This window comes from Xyrauchen texanus, chromosome 44 (assembly GCF_025860055.1).
Source record: "Xyrauchen texanus isolate HMW12.3.18 chromosome 44, RBS_HiC_50CHRs, whole genome shotgun sequence".
In the NCBI taxonomy this organism is placed as follows: Eukaryota; Metazoa; Chordata; class Actinopteri; order Cypriniformes; family Catostomidae; genus Xyrauchen; species Xyrauchen texanus.
Window position 1 is genome coordinate 1,578,498 of NC_068319.1, and position 16,448 is coordinate 1,594,945.

Here is a 16,448-nt window from a genome sequence, read left to right on the forward strand (position 1 = left end):
GTCAACAAAACTATTGTTGGAATGGCAGAAAATGTTACAATTATTGAACGGGTTCCTTGAGAAAAGACGACTATCGGTCATCATGAAAAGATGTTTGCAACCCGTTTCACTTCACTGTGTTCACTTCCCAAATATTTCCAAGTGAAACCGGATATTCAATGAGAAAGTATGTAGGGTGGGACTTGAACTAATCAATGGGAATTCATTGGATGGTGAAAAGTGTCTCTATATGACAGGTGTTTGAGGGAAGGGGTTCAAAAATCGGCTCTAACATGTTTAATGTGGACAATGACTGTTTAACTGAGACCTGCTAAACTTTCTGAGAGACACACAGACACACACATGCACACACACACACAGACACACACACACACACACACACACACACACACACACACACACACACACACACGTTTAGGAAATGAGAGAGAGAGGATAAGGGGTGAGGAGTGACATGCAGTTAGAGGGATTAATCAAATTCCCTAGTTTAATTCGTTTGCAGCGCTCGCTGATTAAAACACAACATCTGCTGTGTGTGTGTGTGTGTGTGTGTGTGTGAGTCAGAGGGACACACAAAAACACACACAGTTAATGGTTTTTGCACACACATTCTCATGGACGGTTGATGCCGTTTTTACACAATAGTTCAGACACTTTTAAACGCACCTTTTGGCATTTATACACAACTTACTGTAAACACTATATATATATATATACACACACACAGAAACAGAACTGGAACACATTAAGAGCACTGCAAAATGATCAATTTCTCTGGATTTACCATTTATGTGTGTGTGTGTGTGTGTGTGTGTGTGTGTGTGTGTGTGTGTTTGAGTAAATGAACATTTTAGTTTTATTCTATAAAGTACTGACGACATTTCTGCCAAATTACAAATACAAATATTGTCATTCAGAGCGTTTATTTGCAGAAACTGACGACTGGTCAAAATAAGAAAATAGAGGCCGTGTTTTCAGACCTCCAATAATGCAAAGAAAGCAAGTTCATGTTCATTATTAATCAACACATTACTGATGTTTTAACTTATAGTTCAGAAATCAATATTAGCTTGAATAATCCTGATTGTCAATCACAGCTGGCATGTGTGTTGGCATGCCCTCTGCCAGTCTTTCACATTGCTGTTGGGCGACTTTATGCCACTCCTGGCACAAAAATTCAAGCATCTCGGCTTTGTTTGATGGCGTGTGGTCATCCATTGTGGTGATGTGGGCGTGGCCGGGCGACATCTGTGGAGAGCGAGGCCGGAAAGGAAGAACATTAAGGATTGACACCTGTGGAAAATGAACTCTAACAGCTGTTCTGTGTTTCAGTGAGAGCTGGAGAGGGATAAAAAGGGTGTCCAGACTGCCGGAGGGGGGAGAGCGTTAAAGAACCTGGTTGCATCCATCTTCCTCTTGATCACATTCCAGAGGTTTTCAATGGGGTTCAGGTCTGGAGATTGGGCTGGTCATGACAGGTTCTTGATCCGGTGGTCCTCCATCCACACCTTGATTGACCTGGCTGTGTGGCATGGAGCATTGTCCTGCTGGAAAAACCAATCCTCAGTTGGGGAACATCTTCAGAGCAGACGGAAGCAAGTTGTCTTCCAGGATAACCTTATACGTGGCTTGATTCACGAGTCTGCCCAATTCCAGTCTTGCACCTCCAGATCATCAAGATCTGATCAAGATGTAATATTTTTTGGGGTTGGGGCGACAGAGGTCGAAGTGAGGGGGCACGACCTGATAGTTCCTTGCATATTTACGGTCAATTCACGTAGGTTACAGTCAAACTAAGTTTTGGTTTTGTACTAATACTTCGAAAAAATTTGTTTCAATCTTCGCGATTGAGAAACACTTTAACGTGAATATCAAAAGGTACTCTTGAAAACTCCATGAACTTAACGAGGCTAGAAACAAAGCAGTAATGACCCGTTATAAGAGCACTGATTACACACGAGTGATGACATATCAGAGGACAAACAACGACAGAACCCTTATTGACAGACGACACAAGACACCCTATCAAGTATCAACTACACAGTACTCAAGCTGTGTGTGTGTGTGTGTGTGTGTGTGTGTGTGTGTGTGTGTGTGTGTGTGTGTGTGTGTGTGTATTTGGACACCTGGAGACATCAACTAAAGCAGCAGAACAAAAGCAGTAACAGAGTCTCAGGATCATTAGTAATTTCTTTGTCCAACGACACTCATTACTGCGGCGTGTGTCATTACTGTTGTAATTGAGTGACGAGACGAGCTGCACTCGCTTCTAATGATGCAGATACAGTTACATGCTGTCAATCAACTGACAGAATCATGTTGGGATGAATTCGGACAATGAAGATTTCTGATATTATTTTTACTTTATGGCCAATAACCAATAATCTGCTTTACATTTTGGCAAACCAGAGTTACAGTGGCAAGAAAAAGCATGTGGACCCTTTGGAATTAGAACCCATCCCATTAATCATTCACAGTGCTGTGGAAAGTAAGTGGACCCTTGGATTTAATAACTGGACGATCCTCCTTTGGCGGCAATAACCTCAACAAGTGTTTCCTGTAACTGCGGATTAGACCTGAACAACGTTCAGACGGAATTTTAGACCGCTCTTCCTTATTCCATATTCTTAGGATGTCTGGTGTGAACGTCTCTCTTGAGGTCATTCCACAGCATCCCTATTGGGTTACGGTCTGGACTCTGACTGGGACACTCCAAAAGTTGGATTCAGCCACACTGACATCATCTTGTGGTGGAGGACGAATCTCAGCTGCCTCCGTGTCTGAGACCGTCAATCTGCACATCTTATCACGTGACTTGTTGAGCGCATTACCGCGGAGACACAGCGCATGTGGAGGCTTCATATTATTCTCCGTGGCATCCACACACAACTCACCACACAAACCCCATTGAGAGCAAGAACCACATTATAGTGACCACCCTCCCTAGCAACTGGGCCAATTTGGTTGCTTAGGAGACCTAACTGGAGTCACATCTTGTCATATATTTTAATGAACTCTAATTAATTCTTCCCTTGATAATGGCAAGTGGTCCAGCCCCAAATCATGATGCACCATCCACCATACTTCACCGTTGCGATTATGTTTTCTTGTTGGTATTTGTATGGCATTTTTCATATAGTAGACTCATGAACAGAGATGTTAACCAGATCCCATGATTCCGTCAAGTCTTTATCTGTCACTCTGGAGGTCTTTTGTATCTCATTGAGAATTCTGCGGTGTTCCCTTTGGTTCATCTTAACTGGACGGCCACTTCTAGTGAGAGTACCTACAGTACTAAATCATCTCCAATTATAGACAGTTTGTCTAACTGTGCACAGATGAATATCTAACGGCCACTTCTAGAGAGAGTACCTATAGTACTAAATCATCTCCATTTATAGAGAGTTTGTCTCACTGTGGACAGATGAATATCTAACAGCCACTTCTAGTGAGAGTACCTATAGTACTAAATCATCTCCAATTATAGACAGTTTGTCTAACTGTGGACAGATGAATATCTAACGGCCACTTCTAGTGAGAGTACCTATAGTACTAAATCATCTCCAATTATAGACAGTTTGTCTAACTGTGGACAGATGAATATCTAACGGCCACTTCTAGTGAGAGTACCTATAGTACTAAATCATCTCCAATTATAGACAGTTTGTCTAACTGTGGACAGATGAATATCTAACGGCCACTTCTAGTGAGAGTACCTATAGTACTAAATCACCTCCATTTATAGACAGTTTGTCTAACTGTGGACAGATGAATATCTAACGGCCACTTCTAGAGAGAGTACCTATAGTACTAAATCATCTCCATTTATAGACAGTTTGTCTAACTGTGAACAGATGAATATCTAACGGCCACTTCTAGTGAGAGTACCTATAGTACTAAATCATCTCCAATTATAGACAGTTTGTCTAACTGTGGACAGATGAATATCTAACGGCCACTTCTAGTGAGAGTACCTATAGTACTAAATCATCTCCAATTATAGACAGTTTGTCTAACTGTGGACAGATGAATATCTAACGGCCACTTCTAGTGAGAGTACCTATAGTACTAAATCATCTCCAATTATAGACAGTTTGTCTAACTGTGGACAGATGAATATCTAACGGCCACTTCTAGTGAGAGTACCTATAGTACTAAATCACCTCCATTTATAGACAGTTTGTCTAACTGTGGACAGATGAATATCTAACGGCCACTTCTAGAGAGAGTACCTATAGTACTAAATCATCTCCATTTATAGAGAGTTTGTCTCACTGTGGACAGATGAATATCTAACGGCCACTTCTAGTGAGAGTACCTATAGTACTAAATCACCTCCATTTATAGACAGTTTGTCTAACTGTGGACAGATGAATATCTAACGGCCACTTCTAGTGAGAGTACCTATAGTACTAAATCACCTCCATTTATAGACAGTTTGTCTAACTGTGGACAGATGAATATCTAACGGCCACTTCTAGTGAGAGTACCTATAGTACTAAATCACCTCCATTTATAGACAGTTTGTCTAACTGTGGACAGATGAATATCTAACGGCCACTTCTAGAGAGAGTACCTATAGTACTAAATCATCTCCATTTATAGAGAGTTTGTCTCACTGTGGACAGATGAATATCTAACGGCCACTTCTAGTGAGAGTACCTATAGTACTAAATCACCTCCATTTATAGACAGTTTGTCTAACTGTGGACAGATGAATATCTAACGGCCACTTCTAGTGAGAGTACCTATAGTACTAAATCACCTCCATTTATAGACAGTTTGTCTAACTGTGGACAGATGAATATCTAACGGCCACTTCTAGTGAGAGTATCTATAGTACTAAATCAGCTCCAATTATAGACAGTAATTAGACAATAATTATTTTTAATTGTAAATAATTTGATTAATAATTACAATAAATAGGCCTATATATTTATAAATTAATAAATATATTTATTGTTTTCTACATTTATTCTTATTTTATTTCACACTTTATCTAAAAAAAAAAAAATTGCATTTTCTAAAATATTTTTACCCAAAAATAGAAAAGGGTTATTAAAACAACGCTCAGCTCTGCCAGTGGTCACCAATATAGAATTCGTCACATTTAATTCTGCTATAATGCAACACATTCAACCACTTCAGATTTCTACCACAGCTCCTCAAAATACAGCGTCCTGTCCAAACGATCTAAAACAGTAGCTGTGGTCGAAGCTCTGATCTCGTCATGCCATCCGTCACAGACCAGGTTTAGTTCGCTCGATTCAACTCTGCCAACGGTGCGGCTGAACGGACCACCTCTGCAAATGTGTTTCTCTCCAGATAAACATCCCACAGCGAGGAACAGATGAACAGATAAAACTCCCAACAGCTTCTTCTCAGCAAATGCTCAGAAAAACTGCATATTTCAGTCCATTCTACTGCTTTACTGTGATACATGTGCCCTGAACGTAAATACAAACCCAAGACAGATGCCTTTGCTTACAGTCCACAAGCCCAGTTTCTATTTTACTACTGGTAAACAGATCATAAAACTGGGACTTCCATATCCATTAAAATTCCATAAACCTGGAAAACCTTTCATGGAATCAGTCCTCCCATGACAGGTAGCGTGATTTGGCACCCTTGAGATATTTAGTGTTTTGTCAAAAATACAAATCAAGATGTAATCTGACTTTGGAGAAGTAACAAAAGAAACACAAAGTAGTAAAGAAATGAGATCAAATGAAACTTTATTGATGCCTTGAAAGAAATTGTAGCATTAGATACAAAACAGTGTTTGGAGACTTTAAAATGCTACATTCAAAATGTGTCAATTTCATTGCATAATGTAACAAAATCGCAAAGCATGTCTCAAATACTGCTGGAGTTTTCTCACATGGAACTTCACTTTTCGGAGTCATTTTTGCTCAATGACTTAAACTCTACGGACTCGCCGGTGGGTCCAAAAGGGGGCGCTATATCGCGAAAAAGTCCCCGTATACATAAGTCAGGCATATGAGGTATCATTTGAAAGATTAGAATCTGAACTTTTCAGAGATAACCATCACTTCTACATGTTACTTAAAATAACAAAATAAGGCCTCAAAACATCTGTGTCGTAAATAAGCGCCACCTAGTGGTTATCTGGTAGAAATATTAATATGAATGTAAAAGTCTTTTAAAATAGCACTTAAATGGACAAGCCATATATCAAATGAAAGCTCTCAATCTCAAGAACATGACTGTATAGTTTATTTTGTTGCACTAATATCACAGATGAGCCATTGTTTACTTGTCTGTGAGCTTGTTTGTGTGAATAACCCAATGTTATATTTTAGATGCCCAGAACAAAATATGCCATCCAGACGGAAAAGCATGCCACAAAAATCATCAGAAATATATGCTTTTATGTTATAAGTTATATAAATGGTACATCATCGCAAAGGGGAGGATCTGAGCTTTCTAAAGACACCTAGATCGAGCTTGTAGTCCACTCAGAGGCCGAGATATTCAGTGAAACATCAAGGGTGGTGCTTGAACTGAACATTAGACTGAATGTCTATGGACGAGCACATCTGTGAGGGGTGAAATGTGTTACAGCACCACCTACAGTTCACATCTGTATATTGTGATGGAATGTGATAGTGGAAAAATTATTTTTTCTAGTATTTCCAGCCATTTAATGGAATAAAATAAGACAATTTGCAGGAAGACGGGGTGAACAGAACCAGAACTACATGCTTACAAAGTTAGGACAGAATAAAATATAAAAGTTTATCATAAGATTTTAAACACATACAATATTATTTAAGAATCATTTGAGTCTTTTCTTTTATTTTAGGGGGTTCTCTGAAAAATTAGACCAATTATTCCACAATATGTGTGGCATAATAATGGTGAGCATTCAAATTTGAGTGTGATAAATTGGCAGCCCAAAAATGCTTCTAAAAACCTCAAAATAACATATATATATATATATATATATATATATATATATATTATATTATTTTTTTTTTGCTTGAAAAGTGTGCTTATTTATTGTGTTTTAATAAATGCCACTTGGCTTGATATGTTGCTATGTAATGCAATACAATTCAGACATTAAGTTCGGCTTAAGTGTCCAAATTCTTGTTATTTTGGAAGCTGAATGAAGAATGCTTGTGTGTGTATGAATGGCGTCTCTCATCCTTCACAGCTCAGTGTTAACCTGAGACGTGGCCGCAGTTCTTTAAACATTCATGCATCCGTTAGCGGAGGTGTGACATTAGAGATGTGAGACAAACACAGGTGTAACCCGAAACACACTGCACCTCTTAACCACACTCCTTAAGTAATCAAACACCGGTCTGGGACACCTGCCTCACCTGTACAAGACCCGCTGCATCACTGCCGCACCTGCCACCTGTCCGTGCCGCTCTGCTCAAATCTAATTCATGCTGTACAACAGCTCAGTTACAAACACAGTGATGTGAAGATGTGACATTAGCTATTTTTCAGCATCTCACAGCATCAGCGCCATTTATAAGATGCTTTAAACATTAATCTGATTTAAATAGTGTCAGACCAGCGTTATCAAACTAAAACTATTGACTTAAGGACATTTAAGAAAACTAAAAATTATCAAATAATAATTAATTGTATATTTCATCAAATTGCATCTTAAATTATCTTTATAAAATAGCATCTAAGCTAACTAAAATAAAACAATAACATAAAAATAAGTCATTGTTTTCGGCATCAATCATATTTATTACTTCATCTTATAATTTCATTTTATTTTACATTATATAACATTAATAAATAGCACTAAAGCTAACTAAAATAAAAGAATTAAATAAAAATGAGAAATTCTTTCATAATTATCAATCTGCATAGGACGTATTTATGACTTAATTGTATTATTTTATTTTATTTCATGTTATAATATTAAAAGCTGAGTGAAATTAAACAATACAATTAAATTAAGAAATTAAAATAAAACTAAATTGAATAATTGTGTTCGTCATCAGTCTTCACACGACATATTTATTACTTATTTTACAAAATAAATCTAAATTATCTTTATAAAATAGCATCTAAAGCTAACTAAAATAAAACTAAAATAAGTAATTGTTTTCATAATTATAAATCTGCACATGACATAATAATTAATTGTATTATTTCATTTAATTTTATAATAGTATTAAAGCTGAGTGAAATTAATAAAACTAAATTAATTAATTGTTTTTATAATCATAATTTATCTTATTATTTCATTTCATTTTATTTTACAAAATAGTATATACAATAATCTTTATAAAATAGCATTTAAATCTAACTAAAGAATAAAACTAAAATAAAAAGCTGTTTTCGTAATTATCAATCTGAACACGACATATTTACAACTTAATTTTATTATTTAATTTAATTAAATGTGAAATTAAACAATATTGTTTTCAAATTCATCCTTTATCTTATTTAGTTTCATTTTATTTTACAAAATAGTATAAAAAAGAATCTTTATAAAATAGTATCTAAAGCGAATTTAAATTAAATAATAAACACCACAAATAACATTTATTTTGTAATCGTCAATCTGCAGATTAAATATTTATTTCTTTATTCTATTTCATTTTATTTGATAAAATAGTATATCAAATTGTTTATAAAATAGTATCTAACGCTAACTGAAATTCTAAATAAATATTTATATTTTTTAATAATTTGATTCATAATTTTTTTTTATATCGTTTTCAAATTTTTTGATATCATAAACCTTTTTATTTTCATAAATTATTTATAGCTTTAAAAAAAAAAAATTGAAATGATATAAAAGAAAAAAATATATACATTTTTAAATGTAAAAAGATATAGGTATAGTAAAAAGCAAAAGTTTTTCAAAGCAAAAAAACTATTTTTATTTTTTTTTCTCCAAATATGAATTTTTCAAGTCACGGTTTTCAATTTGTTTTCTATTGGTTACTTCGTTTGAATTGAACAAAATGTTCCTTTTCAAGACTGGAAAAAAGTCAAATATTATTTTAAAACTGCATATTTAAATAATAATAATAATAATAATAATAAAAGATGCAACTTTTATTTTATGTTTACTGAGGTTTGTGATTTTTGCAAAGTCTATTTTTGTAACTAAATTTGGGACACGTCTACAAACGGTTTAAAACCCAGATTTTTGTGATTTTATTATTTTCTAGCAATAAACATGAAATCAACATAAAATAAAAAGATTTATAAAAGAAAAAGGTTTGAGAGAGTTGCATCACCTGGGCCAGACACGGGCGGTTCGGGCTTGTGCGATTCGGTCGAGTCGGTCCTTTTCCAGCGTTTTCCTGGTGCTGCGCCGTCGAGCCTCACGAAACATCAGCAACGCGTGAGCTACAAGAGAGACGTGAACCACATGACACAACCATATGAGTCATTGAACATTAAAAACATACATGACCAATCAAAACACTGATCTGTAGGGGAGTGTGGGGTAAGATGTGTCAGTGTGGGGTAAGCTGTGTCACCCTTGTAATCGAGGAACGAGAGCACGATTTTTGTGATATGACTATATATTAAGAAAGTGTCCATCATATACAATCTGTGATTGAGACACGCACATGTGAAAAGTGATTAGCATTTATTTTTATGCTAAAATAAAAATTTTTACATGCTTTGCAGGTAAAAATAAATATATAAAATAAGATATCATGCATATTGGTGAGTTTAAAGCCATTAAAAAAAATTCAACCATACATTATTAAAACATTATATCAGATATGTGACAGATATGTCAGATGCTTTGGGGGTAAACTGTGTCAATCAATCTCTAAAAGTCACTTTGCATCCAAATGCAGAAAATAATATTACAAATACTTTCAAAAAATTGTTACACTACATTTAAATAATGCAAAATAAGTCTTATTTATTGCATAATAATGCATAATGCTTTATCTTGTGTATATTCGTAGAGTATTTGAGTTCATATGTTTTATTTGGCATGACACATCTTACCCCTAACGTGGGGCAAGTTGTGTCACTTTTCTATGGCAAACACTTTCTTCTCATTTCAGTTGATAGCAGATGTCCTGAAATATAATTGGGCATACTTATTTTACCTCCATCTAATTTCTCCTTGCCTAGAGAAAAAGCATGGCACATCTTACCCCACACCTTCTGTGAGTACTACGCTCTTAAGACGCTCATAGCAACAGCTCAGTATTGTCATGTACAACGTGTTTTTATTTGCCGTTGATTAAGGTGCCCACATTTCACAGCTAGTCAAACACAACCAAAATAAATGGCCAGCGTGATGTGTGTGTGTGTGTGTGTGTTTTACTCTACAGTCACAAGAGATGCTCTGGGAAAGATGAAGCGATTTTCCATTCAGGAGTTTTGTTGTCACTGTGCTAATTCCTCTCTTGCACGCTACATTAAGCAAAAAGGTTACCGGTGACACATTCAGTCCATTCATTCTGTGTCCTGTCACCTCACATTTTCCATCGCTATCTGTGTGATGCGTCACTCAACGCATGTGGAGTCTCGACCTACCGTCTTACCGCTCTGCGGCTCAGAGTTGATCAAATGTTGTGTTACGGCAGGCTAGTCTTAATGGCCCGCTGTGGATGGGCGGAGGGTTTTAAGTGCATGTGAAACCGTTTCAGGCAGGGGTTTGTTGTGGTGCAGCGTGCAATCAACCGGTCGGGGGTCGAGGGTCGGGACTGGCCCTCTCATGGCACACGCGTGGCTGCTTGAGTGCCACACACTAATGGGTTCGTGCCCTGCGGGTGAGCCGCAGCATTGGGAAATCCGATGGAAAGCACTCACTCTCATGCAGACACACACACACTTACTGCACAAGCTGGTTAATGCATCTGTGACGGGAGTGAATGCAGGATGGCACTTCAGAGGGCAGGAAGGGGCAACATTGTCATTCGCCATCAATGTTATTCTTGGCTCTTATCATGCCGGACTGTGTGTCTGTGAACATGCATCCAGCAGTATCCAACAGTCTGAGAGCACTAGAAAAAAGCTTCATTTTTCTGACTAAAACAACATGTTTTTGATGAGTGCTTTGAATATTTTGGTATTGAGTGGTGGTGGCATAGTGGCTAAAGCACATAACTGGTAATCAGAAGGTTGCTGGTTCGAACCCCACGGCCACCACCATTGTGTCCTTGAGCAAGGCACTTAACTCCAGGTTGCTCCGGGGGGATTGTCCCTGTAATAAGTGCTCTGTAAGTCACTTTGGATAAAAGCATCTGCCAAATGCATAAATGTAAATGTAAATGAATGTTTGAGTGTGCTTAAACATATATTCTATACATACATATACGTACTATATATTCTATAGCGATATCCCATACATGTGAGGTATCATACTCACGGGTGATGATGTAATCGTCAGTAGAGGATGGATACCCGAACCGAGCCCGACGGGACCCGACGGGCCGGGTTCGACAAATTTTTGAAATGACGTTCGGGTTCGGGTCGGGCTCGGTCACGTCGGCGCGATAAGGCATTGAACATTTGAAATTTAAAACAGCTTATTATAATGTTTAACTGGATGCAAATGTTTATTTTTGTGATTAAAATAAATTTAAAATATTACCCTAACATCCATCTTCATGTGTGGGGAAATTTGTTTATGTTGCTGTGACAACGCGCAACACGTGCGTGTATGAGAAAAAAAACGAGATTTTTAACTGTGTTGGGCTCGGGTCGGGCTCGGACATAAATATCTTAATGACGTTCGGGTTCGGGTCGGGTTCGGTTACTGCCCTGTCGGACGCGGGACGGGCTCGGACAGAAAAATGCGGCCCGATCCGCACTCTAATCGTCAGGGTTTCGGCATGTCTCTCTTTCCTCTTACTCTTTACTACACATAACATCGCACCTCTGAAAAGAAAAACATAACATACACAATTTGAGCTACTAAAAGGCATCAGTGTTTCCTTATTGCAAACAGGATGCTACCTTGTTCTAAATTTGCAAACAATTGATTTTGGCCCAAAAAAAAAAAAAAGTTTTTTTGTTGTTTCTTTTTAGGTCACCACTAATGGAAAGAACTGATTGAATGGTTTATTTGGGTTTCCTCTCTTTTAGAAATGTAGGACAGTGATTTGATGCTTCAATCTTTCCAAATCTCCCGTTCCTCTACAGTCGTGCACACAATGCAAAGATTTAACTACATCCTGAAAATTCTTATTTTGTGTGGGCCTTTCTGAGTCCATCTTGAGAGGACTAAACAAACTAAACAAACAAGCATAAAAGAAACACCAATTCCTATGTCACTTGTGCAGGAAACCAGCTTTAATTTTGGGAATCTTTTGGGAAACATTTCAAGAGATAATAGAGCCTGACCCCGAAACAAACTGTACCTCTGACTCTTGACTGGGTCATAATAAACCTTTGCCAGACCGTTCCCCGTTCCAATCATGATTTGATTCAGCTTGGGATGCCAAAGACAGCGGATGATGCTCTGAAATAACAAGAGATGAGAGAACGAGAGAGGAATCAAAAGATGAACAAAGGGCGAGACAGAGGCAGAAATAATTATCCGAACTGGAAGTGAACCAATTGCGGACAAAAACGCCAACAAAACCAAAACAACTCTGTCTGTGTGAGAGAGCGTGTGATATCTGAAGCTGCTTTATCAGTGGTACTGAGCAGAGAAAAGAGCATGCTCTTGCGTTCTCACTCATCTCCAGTTGACTATATTTGGCCGTTGAGTACAGGCCTGTATTTCCAAGACTCCATGTGACAACTGGGACACTGCCAAAGGAGAGAGTGTGTGAATTAGTGACACTGTGTTTGTGTGTGTTAGACAGAGGAACATTGCCTCTTTCTAGAGTTCTGAACACCTGGAATCGTGTGCAGCTACTGGATGAATGTAGGTAATGGATCGAACTGAAAAACTGGAGACCAATTCAATTCTTAAGCATAGATTGCAAAATACAAGGAAACAATAAAGGAACAGTTCACCCTACAAATAAAAATTCTGTCTTTATTTCCTAACTATCTTGTTGTTACAAACCTGTATGACTTTCTTTATAACCTGGAACACAAAAGATGTATAGCAGAATGTTGACACTGATCCCAAATCCATTTGGGGTGCTGTTTATTACTTGCCGCTTTGAGTCAGCGACATCAAATCTGATGAATCGCATCGAAAAGCGACATTTGAGATTTGAGATCTAGGTCTGAAGGAAATTACTTGAATTTCAGTCTGTTCCTCACAAAGCTATAGTATGACTTCAGAGGACTTAAAATAGTCGTATGGACAACTTATATGGAGAATTTTCGGAGCTTGACATTTGTGGTCACCGTGAACTGTCCTAGCATGGAAAAGAGATTCGTCAAAATATCCACCGAATAAATAACGGCATTACGGTTTAAATTTACTTGAGGGTGTGTAAATAATGAGATATTTTCACTTTTGAGGGGGACTGTAGTAAATACATGTCATACACTCAAGAAATTTGGCCTCTTTCTAAGCAGACCGTGTTGTCTATGAAGTGCACGTACCCCTGCATGCTGATTAAGAAACAGTGTTCAAGCTGCTTAACTCCCAGATGTTCAGCTACGAACCCTGAGCTTTCCCCTCAAGCTCGAACTTCCTCTTTGCCTGAAATGCAGCAGCCGGACCCAGTTAAGCCTGCCTGACCTAGAATACGGCTTTAGACCCTCCACCCCCACGGGACAGATCCCAGGCGAGGTATCTCCAAGCCTTCAAACCCTGATTGACTTAACTGGATGTACGGAGCTTAATCCTTCTCCGTGGAGTAATTGATTATTTAGACAGATCTGGTTGTGGATCTGGAATGAGCTTAAAGCCGAGCCTTTTTTTGTTGCAGAAAATAATCTCCCTTTAGACTTCACTGGATTACCTTGCAGATATTGCACCAGTTCTGCTTTATAAGAAGTACTGAAACCAAATGATTTGAATCATTGGCCATGCCAACCATGCCAACATACGTATAGTTGCATTGTACTTACAGAACATTACCTGCATTTAATTACATCTGTATTTACACTGTTAACCTTACCCCTAATCCTAAACCAAACCCTACCCCTAAACCTACCTGTACCTCAACATCAGTAGCAGCAAATGTGAATCTTGTGAGAATTTTGCAGAACAATATGTAGCTACACAATAAATGAATTGTATTATACAACATAAGCAGGTATGTTCATCCCCCGTGCACACCAATGATAACTCGCAATCGTGCCACACCAGGGATCTTTGGCAAGGAACCAGTTGACATGTTAAACATCTCAAATCATCACAACAAGAAATCATTTATCAAACACAGGGTGGATCCAAGTTTATCGGTAGGACAATGTATACTATAGTATAATGCATTTATCATTGCGGTTTGTGCCAAATAATCGCTTTCGTAAAGTTGCTTGCATTCTTCGCAACACTTGTAATGAATCCATTCTGTAAATGTAAAGAACAGAAAAAAAGTATTCTCCTAATGAGTCGTTACCTAGCATCTAGAGGTCGACCAATTAATAGCTTTTTGTAAATTAATTGGAACCAATTGATGCTTTTAGAACTATCAGTCATGCTTATATATATATATATATATATATATATATATATATATATATATATATATATATATATATATATAGCAGAAGTCATGAGTTCAAATCGAGGGCTTGCTGAGTGACTCCAGCCAGGTCTCCTAAGCAACCAAATTGGCCCAGTTGCTAGGGAGGGGAGAGTCACATGGTGTAACCTCCTCGTGGTGGTGATTAGTGGTTCTCTCAATGGGGCGTGTGTTAAGTTGTGTGTGGATCGTGGAGAGTAGCATGAGTCTCCACATGCTGTGAGTCTCCGCGGTGTCATCCACAACGAGTCACGTGATCAGACACGCGGATTGACGGTCTCAGACGCCGAGGCAACTGAGACTTGTCCTCCGCCACCCGGATTGAGGCGAGTAACCGCGCCACCACGAGGACCTAGTAAGTAGCGGGAATTGGGCGTTCCAAATTGGGAGACATCCACCTTAATTATTGGTATTGGCAAAATCCATTTACGGTTCTCCTCTTAGAGCAACAGTAGTAAATAATTACTCAAGACGATCATTTAAACATGCCTGGATTCAACAATGTGAATGTGAATAGACACCTGTCGGAGAAAACAGGTGGAATCGTGTTCAGGTTCAGATCCAAAATACTGAACCAAGTGTGAAAATAAGAGTCGGTCTTAACTTTAAAGGGTAATCCTGCTTTTAGCTCAAAGTTATATTACTAAAAGTCAAGCATAACCCCGTCTGTGGAAGTCCAGGAGCACAAAGACATCGGCTTCACAATACAGCTCCTTGACATCTACAAAGATGTTATAGCACACTTAAATAAATACTAAATCATTCAATCCAAAGGCAACTGGATCTGTTATGGTTTTCGGGCATCGAACGAGGCCAGCTACATTCCAAATGTGGAAGCCAGATGGTCTGGCGGGAATTCTGGATAAGGCAGATGTCTCACCTGGTTTTTGCACCTTGTGAAAGTCAAGAGCCACCCCTGGAGTATTTACTCTTTCTAGCGTGGAAATGTGTCCAGTTAACAGTGCTGAGCGTGGCTCTGTCCAATGTTTACACTCCAATGATTGGTAGCTCTTCCTTTCACAAAGCCGCCTGGTGTACCACTTCATAAAGACAGCACTTAAATTCTTCAGCCGTCTTGAGGAGAGACACGCTGGATAAACACAGTAAATAGCTCAGTCGTCAGGTCGCCGGAGTGCACATCACTTATAAATAACTTCAGTCTCCTGGACGGTCCGTAGGCCATTCCACCAAACGAGAGCCGTCCAGAACACAAGCTGATAAAGGTGAAGAGCTCTGATTGATTACGGATTATGTGACCGTTCACCCAAGTGAGATGCAGAATGTTTGAGCAGCTCTTTTTGTGTTCATTTATGATCAGGACACGTTGGGAAATACCAGCAAATCAGATCTGGCAATTTCCCAGAATGAGAAGTCCCAGAAAAGTTGAACCAAGCCGTAAGATTAGCGGTTCGAGCATGTACGAATTTGGACCAATCACAAAGTTCTGACGGAGATGAAAGTTCTTATGACGCGTTCACGTCATGCCAGAACATCTTGTAATTACGAGATGGCAACTGGGAGATCCTACTCAGAGCTACTCACATCCTAGGACCTCTCACTTATCACTACATTAACCACGATGGCTAAAAAATTGATTATCAATCAAAAATGTGTTTACTAGCTTTATAACACTACTCTCTGGAATACTCTCTCCTGATTGGTCAATGGCGACCATCTAGAAGTCTGATATTTCTGAATAACAAGCTGCCACCCTAAAGATGAGCTCTGCCACCCTAACTCCGACCCCGCTCGTGTGCTGGAGACCGGTCCGTGTCGCGCATGGTCCATGCCACCCCCAAACCAGTCTGACGTGTGGCAAGACATCGTTCCTCATCAGCCGACAAGCTCCACCCCACCCCCCACCCC

General features: G+C 38.5%; 1 protein-coding gene and 1 pseudogene across 1 annotated transcript in view; one reads left to right on the plus strand and one right to left on the minus strand.

Annotated features, from left to right (window-relative positions):
* LOC127636436 (RNA polymerase-associated protein LEO1-like) overlaps positions 1-16,448 on the plus strand; it is a 283,037-nt gene that overhangs the window by 192,744 nt on the left and 73,845 nt on the right. The gene's annotated exons all lie outside the window — the stretch shown is intronic.
* The window catches only part of LOC127636316 (WD repeat-containing protein 70-like), a 73,499-nt pseudogene that overhangs the window by 140 nt on the left and 56,911 nt on the right, over positions 1-16,448 (minus strand).